This window comes from Varroa destructor, unplaced genomic scaffold, assembly GCF_002443255.2.
Source record: "Varroa destructor unplaced genomic scaffold, Vdes_3.0 BEIS01000002.1, whole genome shotgun sequence".
Classification (NCBI taxonomy): domain Eukaryota; kingdom Metazoa; phylum Arthropoda; class Arachnida; order Mesostigmata; family Varroidae; genus Varroa; species Varroa destructor.
This window is the reverse complement of record NW_019211455.1, coordinates 58326947-58337350: the sequence shown is the minus strand read 5'-3', so window position 1 is coordinate 58337350 and position 10404 is coordinate 58326947. Positions and strand designations below refer to the sequence as shown.

The window sequence follows — 10404 nt, the reverse complement described above, 5'->3', positions numbered from 1 at the left end:
CTTATGTTAGTCTTCTTTTAGCAATTTGACCACATATTTTTGGCAATAAGATTACCCTATATCAATTATCTCGTATTCTAATTAAGACCGGTTGACTTGTCATATCCTACTGGGGCTGTCCGGCAACCTACATAAAACTAACCTTAACATAAACTTTAATCCAAATATTAGTCTTTTGGGGAAGCACCATATTATAACAATTATTATAATAACGTTCGTCTCATTTTCCCGAAAAAATCTCCTCTAAATTAAGGTCATATCAGCTTACGAGCCTGCACACTTACAACGCTGAGCAAAGCATTGCATGCAAGAATGTAGATTGAATAAAAAAAATAAGGATATAACGACGAGGTTTTCGACAGTTCTATTTTTTTCATTAACTGCTCTATACAAATCCTAGCTCCTCCGCTGTAGTCCAACTTCCTTAAACGTGAAAACAATCATATATAAATTTCATTATACTTCCATCTGTAATGGTGATAACGGTATAGATTTGAACCGCAAATCTTGCTCGAAGCATAACGTTCATACCCTATTACTAGCGATCAAAAGGGTTGGTTTCTCCTACAAAGGCCGCCACATTGGCCATCGGCAAAGCAACTACTGATCCAGATGCAATATCGACAGTTCAAATGTAAGCGCCAAATATCCTTCCCATGTCCAGATCGGCTTGGTATACGTGTGTCGTAATTGTAAGACCGAAACGTCAGCTATGATACCGATCATAGTTTTTACTGAGATCAAAAAAAGATGTACATCTGGAGACCCGCGCAGCTCCATTCCTCTTGGAGGAGCTTGGTAGCTCTTCCGAGAGGAATGGAATAGTAGAGGAATGTAGTAGCCATGGTGATCTCCCTTCATCAAAAGGAGATACAGCGGTCAAAACAAGGGTGAACGCGGCCATCTAGCAGCTCGACGCTCGACACTCCTACACTTTAGCAAGTCTTTTTGAAAGCTGCTAATTTCCGTGCAAAGCCTAATTCTTTAATGACTTTACGAAATACTATTGTCGAAGCATAAACAAGTACTGCATGTAGGCCGGCTTCGCAATCGACGAGATGTAATATAGAACGTTTTCGTTAATAGTGTATCGTAGGTTAGTGGTGGGTATTTTGGATTTTATCGGTTTATGTTAGGGCTCTATTGCTTGATTTTAGGCTGCTTCTGCATCGTTGCTTCACTGTGAAAGCCAATACGTTGGCCCTTCTTGATCAGGCCAATAATGCTAGTAAGGATACTAATATAGACGGTCATATCTAATATATCGGCTGTTCTCCCATCGCTAATTAGGATGACCAGTGTGACCTCCCCTTCCGCATTGACGGTTGTCTAAGTTTGGTGCAAAATTGCGGATAATGGAGCACTACTAGCATTTTGTTCGAGAGTTAAGACAAGATCAAATAAAGCATCTACTCGTTAAAGACAGATACGTAAATTAAAAGATCGGCTTGAGGTCGCTAAACTGCATTCTGACCAGCAGCTGGACCAAAATCAAGAGGATATTTATGTTGTCATATTATTTTGTTTATCTTCTATTATAGGCTCGTTTTCTTAGAAACCGCATGTTCCTCTAAATACGATATAGATTCCTTCTACATTAGATACATGCCTGTATAAACAAATACACATACATAGTAGAAATACAGTGATGACTTTTCTTTTATTTATTATTATTACTATACCTACAAGGGTGCAAGGTGTATGATATCCGTTTGTATATATCAAGCTCGAAGAGGCTGAATAGACCGCCGCGTCATTTCGTACGCGGCGGTCCATTCAAAGTCAGGTCGCTCTCTCAGTATATCCACATCCAGAGGCTATCTATCTCCCCTATGGTCTATCCATCTGCTGGCGGGGTATCCAACTAGCTTCCTAGTCCCGACGTAGATGTAGAAATAGTCTGACTGCCCGCTGAAAAGTCCGATGAAGGCAAACAGCGCACGCTGTCGAGTTGAACGGATGTGACGAAAAGATAACCTACGCATTAGAGAGATTGAAGCAATGGAGTCGACAGTCCTTCCTATTCAATGGCTTTCACTTTTCACAAGCAGTCGGTTTTGTTACGCCACCGGCAAGCCACCTGCTGGCAAGTCAAAGTCTACTCTGCCCATATCGGCCCTTCTTCCTAACGCAGGCCAGAGGCCTACTACTTTACCTTCGTTGGTAGCGGCAATCCCGCTACCAGTTGCAGCAGCAGCAGCTGCAGCAGAAGCTTCCCTTCACGGGACTTCTTACCATTCACGGCGAGCAACGGCGCGTAACATATGAACCGCTTCATTCTTTCTCTCGCTGCATCCACAGCTTTGCTACCCTGCCGCCCGCCGACCAGCTCCGTCGACATTTGGCGGAGCCTCTCTAAGAATTGCAATGGCAATATGGAACTCAATTCTACAAACTACTACTGGTGTTGAGAGATAACGGTTTAGCCTTGGACGCAAAATATGTGACGTCAGAGATGATTTTTCCTACTGGACATGCTCTGTTATTTATCCGTACCCTTTAAAAGCGAACTTGTTCCTTTGAGTTAACATTTGCTAGTCCGTCATTTAGTAAACATTGTGCAGATTTCGCACACCAGCAATTCTCAGACTGTTACAAACTTCTTCATCAAGCACCGGGCGTTTAGACTACAAAATAAAACTCTATTTGAGAAATTGGTTAGGTTATTTGGGCTATGAGAGTACACTTGCTCGCTGCCCCTGATACTACTTGCTGCGATCATATAATGGTTGACTTTTCGTTGTTTTTTTGGACTTCACCAGTGAAAATAAAAAAAGAAATAGCCGGTGAAAGAAAGTACGCTGTGTGCGTGGAAGTAGCGTCTCTGTTGGAAGCTAAAAGTAAGCTAACCTTTATTTACAAAAATCACCATAATTTTAATTTAGTTTTATACAATCATCGACGGAACTTCGCATCTTTCGCCTATTATGAGAAATGTGTGTTTTTTTTTTACTGCATAACCAATGTTCTACCAAGTAATGCTTTCCCAACCGCGGAGAAGCCCGCAGCATAGGTAGTCTGGCTTTTGCTGAAAGCAAGTAGAGCACAATGTGCCGCGTGAGGGTGAGCTGACTATTTAACGGTAACGATAGTCATAGCAAGCATCGCCTATAAGTTTATGTCGGTGTATGATCTGCTCGCGTAAATTGTTGCCTATGAGCTGAAGTAAAACAGACAAGAATATCCGAAACATTAAAGAGGGACATTTAGAAGTAGTCAATTTTATATATATATAGTTAATTTTCATTTAACTTGGATCCGACATTGGTCGTATAATAAAACATGATTTTATAAATTATTATTTGATTATGACAAATATATCCAACACCATGTAATCCAGATGAGTCTGCCCGTCTACTGTAGTTATTCCTGATGTAGCGATGCGACTGCCATGAAGCTTCTCCTATCAAGACAAACTGGTAACTAGAGTTTTTCAAAAACTGCACGTCTGTATGAAGTTTATTATACAGTGTTTGTACATGTGATGTGGTATTCGATATTTCGGAAAGCCATTCAAGAGAGATTTTGTTCTATTAGTTGATTCATAAGATATACGATCTATGAAAGAAAGATTAAGGCCTCGTTTTGATATAGCAGTTCAGCCGTGCAATACAGGGTTTGAAATAAATCTATTTGTCGAGAGACAGCATGGCTTTCAGGTTAGCTAGCGGATCTTGTAACGCAAATATCCTGGTCAGGGAGGGAGATTAGTTCTGCTTCAACACACAACGAGACTGAATATAGTCTATTGTCAGCACACAGATCCGAGCAAACCATCGAGATCATTCAGAAAGTAAGTTTTCTTTTAAAGGCTAGGTATTAGTCAGGCAATGGTATACATAGATTAGATTGGCCAGAAAATAATGTCCGTTTTTCCACGTTACAAAAAACGTCGCATTTTTTACTACGTGAAAAGGTTAATCAATTTCTTATGTATTCGAAGTAACTCTTTCTTTCCTTCCCTCATTTTATTTAATTACATTTCGCCAAAAATTTTTAGGTGTGCGTTCAGCTCTCGTTCAGCTAGTTTTTTCATTCTTATATGTACCATTCCGAATTTTACCTTCCGAGATGGGAAAATGTGATAATCTATCGGTCTGGGGCTACCGTAAGTGCATCGTATACCATACATGGCACGAATTTCCCGTACTGCTATGTTTACTTTTTTAACCTCAGAAACAAGGGGAAAATAAAATAAATGTTGAATTTGTTTGCCTTCGTACGGAACATTTGTGCTGTTAGTCTAAATGAGGAACTAAATGCTGTTCATCACATGACGAATTTATAATCTGCTTAAAGGGAAAAGAAGGCTTGCTTTCGAATGCTACATGGAACATAGAGATCGTGGAAAAATAACAGAAACATTTATGAAAAAAATTTTATCTATTACTCTTTATTTGGAGGGACAAGCTAGGCCTTGTGCGCCAGGCTAGTTAGAAAATACTGTATATTTTCTAACTAGCCTGGCGTACTAGAACGCAATAAAACATCTCTGTCGATTAGTTTGCAGATTGTGCAAACTATTTTTAGGATGACTTTACTTATTTATTAGTCGGCGTATAAATGACTCGGATACGTTTACAGAATCATAGTTGTCAAGTGTAACCATCATCTTTACCATCATTACTCTTATTTTATAGCGTACCGATCTTCGAGCGCCTAATTTTTTTCTGCGTTTCTCGTACAAGTTTCTGGGCCTTTGTTTGAACCGTTCGGTTAAAGCATCACTTCACCTGTTGAAATGCGTAAGCCACAGCAGAGTAAGCAGTCAAACAGGCATCCCCAAGAAAGTTATGTGTGAAGAACTTGTATGAGCTGTTTTGGCTATTGTTGTCGTGCAAAATGGGACAGCTGTGCACTGCGTATGTTTTACCAGCTGGCAGTGTAATGCCTAGCGGTACCTGGAACTCAAGCGCAAGCCGCTTCGGTAGTCACCGCAATGCTATTGAGATTCAAATGAGAAAGGTGGACTCTTGGCCTGCGGTTTCTAGGCGAAGTTCACCTTTTGTCCTTATTGCTGTTTTAAGATTCACCACGAAGCAGTGAAAACTGAGTGAAAGAAATGGGATAATCTTGAGCAATGTTGCTCGGCAGATATTTGTGCGCAGGACAAATTCACGCATACTTTGATATTTTAGACACTTCCTAACTACATTCGACGTTTGTGGTGGGGCAGTCACAAGAATTGATTGCGAGCAAGTTACAAGATTCCCACAAAAAAAAAACCTGTCACAGAGTGTAAACGCTTTTGCAGTTTAAGTTCTCTGAAGGATGTGCTCCATCAGATTCACGAGAGTAATGTGTTCTTCGTGTGATAATGCTACGATTTCCTTCAGAACTTATGTTGTATTACTGATTTTCGAAAGGTACTGCCATTAGGATAATGAAAAATCTACCTAGAACAACATACAGTGGTTTTATGTTGGTTAATAACATTGTTGATCGTTACTAAACCATTATTCTTACAGATTATAACTTAATATCAACCAAGAATAATATTACAGAAGATATTACATAGGCACTACAAATATCGAGGAAAGTGATAAGCAGCGCACCAAGAATTACAAAGAACTGGTTTTATATGAGTCCGTGTCTTAACGTGAGCGCATCTATCTAAAATAAGCCAAGCCGTAGCAATAGGCCCGTCAACCTAATATTTGCATACTGAGCACGGGCAGTTATTGATTTTTTGGGTAGAAATATTCCAACGACTTAGAGTTCATCACTTAGTTATTTTTGGGCTCCAATGTTAGGCCTGGTATATCTAAGCTTTACTGTGTCGAAATGTCATATATGACATTTAATAATGCTTCACTTCTTCTCTTATCTAACCTCTTTCTACATTTTTACAGCTTGGAGTACACACATGTTACCGAATAGATAAAACCTGACATAATAAGTGTACCTTTTTTGATACGTTGCTAATATTCTGCTTAAGCAGGAGCAATCCCTATGCGTCTTGTTATTTTTCTCTAGCTTGGTATTATGTCTCGAAGAGCCTATTTTTAATTATCAGTCTGAGTGGGTAACGGGCCGTGTAGATTTCTAATGTTCGACATTCTTCTTTGTAGCTCCTAGGGCGAATGTGCCCCGAACGCACCGTTTCCATCGAAACACGCTACCGAGCGTTTAGTCAAACTAACGAAGCAACTTGAGAAAACAGTACAGCCGCAAAAAATCGCTCATAGTCTTTTGTTACGTTATTTTTATTGCCCATCCCTTTTACTCCGCCTTTAGCGGTGCGTCCCCTGTCAATTGAGCTAGCGACAGAAGACCTTGGGAACCTATTACGTGCTCACCTAACCGCATAGGAATGAAGTATATAATATCTAGCCCTACCGCTCCTCTTCCGTCGTTTTATAACAGGCATTCGCTAACACCTATGAAACAAATGTTTTTTTTTACGTAACCAGCATACGCGGCTAGCCTAACGAGGACCACGACACGAAAAGCCCTATTCAACAAAGCCGAGATTATGATGGGATGATAAGAATTGCCGACGGCTACGATCTTTAATCAGTATGTGAATACATGAATATATCATTGCCATTGTGCTGATGTCGTTTCTCACCGTACCTTGATTCTCCCGCACCGCAACTTTTCATGTATCTTTATAATTCGTAGCACTGTGAGTTTTTATTTAAGTTTGACATTAGGGGGTCTTTCCACAGGGAATGTAATGGTTCTAGAGATTGCTCTCGCCCATGACATATAAGCGAGATATTATTACGCAAAATATGTACATGAAGACTGGGGGCGCTTTGTTGCACAAGGACACATTACCAAGCTTATTTAGTAAACGTAGAGGTTTAGATATTGCCATAAAACTGTATTTTGGTTTTATAGATATACTTCGGAATTAATTTCTTTTATTTTTAGAGCACACAGAAAATCTGTCGATTGCTGGCACGAGTCGGAAAAAGACAAACGTTTTTACCGTGGCACAAAGCTTACCCCTGGCATTGTAATTCTCAACGAGTTATCAATAATCGTGGTTTGTCAAGTAGTCTGTGCCTAACAATTGAGACAAATATTTTAGTTTTTCAGTGCATAGTACATAACATCAAAATAATTACAGCATACACTCCATGAAGTAAACAGGATAGATAGAATCTTATTTTTTGGCAAGGCTTAAGTTTAATGAAAGTATTTATTAATAGGGGTGTTGAAACATCTTCTGAAGCAGATCGAAAAAAAGTTGTCAGTAACTTAAGGTCTTCATGACGCGTGCGCGACACGTGCAATGTTTCAAGAGTTTTCTGTTTAAACGACCTCACCTCAATCTCTGGACTCCTTTCTATATTGCGATGCATCCATATTTCTGCCTATCGCTCGTTGAAAATTCTATACACAAAACACAGGATCGGAATGAGGTGGGACGTTAGCCATAGTACACAATTCCTCATAAACTGCCATCTAAAACAGAAGCACGAAGACTTGGGGAGGCTGAATTTTTATATAGCCTCTTCGGGGTGAGGAGCGGTCACTTCCTGTAGGGTGTAGTGGTGGTAAATAAAGAAATTACAATATCTTGCATGCACGTCCAGTGGTGGCAGTCATACGCAAAGCAAAATCCTCGTTTCAGCCGTACTTTTACTCCACTAACTCTCAAAATAAATCTAGGACAGTTTGATGATTATGCAGGTATGTCGTTTTGACTTGGTCGACTATTGCGTTTAGTTAGTACCGTATTAAACTGCTCTTTTATGTCTAAAATAAGTAATTGAGTTCATTTGAATCACCATTAAAAAACATCGATCCATGAACAAAGATTAAACGCGTCCACCTAATTATCCCGGAGATTCGTTTTTTAATCTATTTACATAACTAATGATAAAAGTTAATGTCGTTTGCTATCCTAATGGTCTCCAGCCATGCATGGCTGCTTTATCATATTACTGCGTAATACACATATAAATCGCATTACTTAGGGGAAGCTTGACGATAATATAACTATTACAACGGTCACCACTTATATTATTAGGAAGAACCAGGTAGACACGGCGACAACTTTGCGATCGCGAAAGGATCGCTGCCGGAAGCATCAACAGGCGAAGATGGCTACTATTTCCGGAAGCCTCCAGAGACCGCTTTGAGTTAGCGGACACGCAGACAGGCATACGATATATATACAAGCAAGCGCTTGCGGTACCCGATAGAAACGAAACTGTGAAGACGAAACAACTACAGGATCCTAGTGTTACCGTAGTATGCTGCACCTCCGCGAATGTAGTACACAGAGCTCCTCGCCCTCCCGTTGGGGTTCTCTTCCCCAGTTGCAACGCCCTCCGTGCTTGAGGTCTTATTTTGCTGGCACTTTTCCCGTATATGAGTGCTGATGTGGCTACCAATTCTTCGTCGAGCTACATCGAGAAGTAGTCGCGTTCGTTGTGATTGTAGTTATTGCTACATAGAGGTATCGTATCATCTGTATAAAGCTGAGAACCGCAACTAACATGTTTCGGATGTTGAAGTGTGAAGGAATGTTTTGCGAGAGATTCCTACGACTAAAGTGAGATTCGTGACATGGTCAGATGCTCCAGTGCATAGAATAGGATAGGAGGCATTTACCAAGGCATGCTCGCAATTATATAATGTCTCGGTATGCTGTCAAGGAAAGTATGGTCTGTAGCTCTTTACATGAGTTGGACACCCCCTGTACGCACTGTGAACTACTGAGTTTCACCATCTTTAGACGATACGTGTATGTGTTGAGTATATAGCGACTTGCGGTACAAGTAGTGCGATGTAAACGTTAAGATTTACCTGCTTGCTGGCACGGCTGCAGGCTAAATCGTGGATTTATTCTGTTAAAGCAGATCACGGGCAATAGATACATTAAATAAGAAATGAAAAGATTATATTCTTGCAGAGCTGTACGTCTACTGGCTTGTCAAGAGAGTACTGAACGTTTTGAAGTCAAAATTGAAGCTAATACTTTCAAGGTATATTACCAAGCTAAATATGCGCCATGTTAATCGATGGCCTTCTGCTGATTTCGCTGATAACGCTATAGGTTCATAATTGTAGAGCTTTTCTAGTTTCTGCGTGATAAACTGTAACAAGTGATTTTCGCACCTCTCGATTGAAGCTAAATTACTAAGGCATACCTTTCGATTGAAATTGAATTATTAACATTAAACCATTAAGAAAGTTCTGAAAAAGACCGAAACAGATTATAGTCGCACGGTACAAGATTTAGACTACTTAGCGGGACAAAAATTGAGAGAATTTAAGTTCTTTCAATTTTTGTCGTCTAGATAATGAATGTGGTCTGGCATTGCCATGGTCGAAGACGACGTCGATTCTGTTCACTAACTTCAATCGGTTTTCTTCAATGGCTTGTTGTAACGCCGTTAGTCAGTGACTGTCTTCAATCGTTTTGCCAAGCGCCAGCGGCCCATAGAGCATGATTATCTCTTCCATTCACACCAAACATATAACGATTCTCTCAAAAGTCAGTCTGGGCTTTGACACAGATTGTGAAGCACAGTTTGCACCTTGCTTAAGCTTCGCAATAATTTTTTTCCTAATCGGTCGACAACTGCGAAAAGCACCCTTCATATCGAATTTACAGAAAGAAAATGACAGAACCATCCTTGTGCTATAACGAACTTTGACTCTTTCTCATGGGTTGGATAGCACTTTTGCGTCAATCGTAATAAAGCTGTGTAGCATAGAACATTTTTCACTCATTTTTAAAGCGCTTTATCTTGATCCTGAATCAAGACATTTACTTGTACCCAAGTACCAGCTTCTCAACGCTGACGCAACTCATATTACCTAGTATATGTGACTTTAGAGCTAACTAACTAACTAGCTAACTAACTAGAAAAAGGGTCGGTACTTTTTTGACGACTCGACAGCAAGAAGCTGTATGGCACCGACTGAAACTTTCGGTAGAATTTATTGATTATATGGTACGTTTTCAAATATCGCTTCCACCGTTTTTAGCCAAGGACATCATTTTTGAAAACGAGATCTAAATTATACTGCTTCTATATACGCACCCAGCTGCATGAAGCACCATGTAGTTTGCAACAAACGTCTATTGTTCAACTATCCTTCTCTTTGGTCAGATTTTGAACAACACTATTTTTTGCCTATTACGTATCCTTCACTAGCGCTAGTAGCCGCGGAAAGCATCCAGCATATTTTCATGATTCATTTGGACAGATCCAAACAGGTCCGCGTGATGGCAGTCACTGCGTTATTTATGCAGACGACGTGAAAGGGTTTCGCATCGTCTCTCTCTTTCTCGTTCTTTTCTTCCGTGACGGCGTTTCATGCCCAACCAAGGAACGAGCGTGACACGAGCCGACACTACTGGATCTACGACGCCTGTCGACGAGCGCTCTGTGCGGACGTAGACGGACCGATTTGGGACCCCCTTCACAATGACAA

At 40.3% G+C, this 10404-nt stretch overlaps 1 long non-coding RNA gene across 2 annotated transcripts in view; it reads right to left on the bottom strand.

Annotated features, from left to right (window-relative positions):
* Positions 1-10404, bottom strand: part of LOC111244797 (uncharacterized) — an 84674-nt gene that overhangs the window by 4493 nt on the left and 69777 nt on the right. The window contains exon 1 of one of the 2 annotated variants that reach the window (XR_015320637.1): positions 10011-10149. The exons of the other annotated variant lie outside the window; for it this stretch is intronic. This is a non-coding gene — a long non-coding RNA (uncharacterized LOC111244797). Of the gene's footprint in view, positions 1-10010; positions 10150-10404 lie in introns of those variants that run through there. 2 annotated transcript variants of the gene reach the window in all.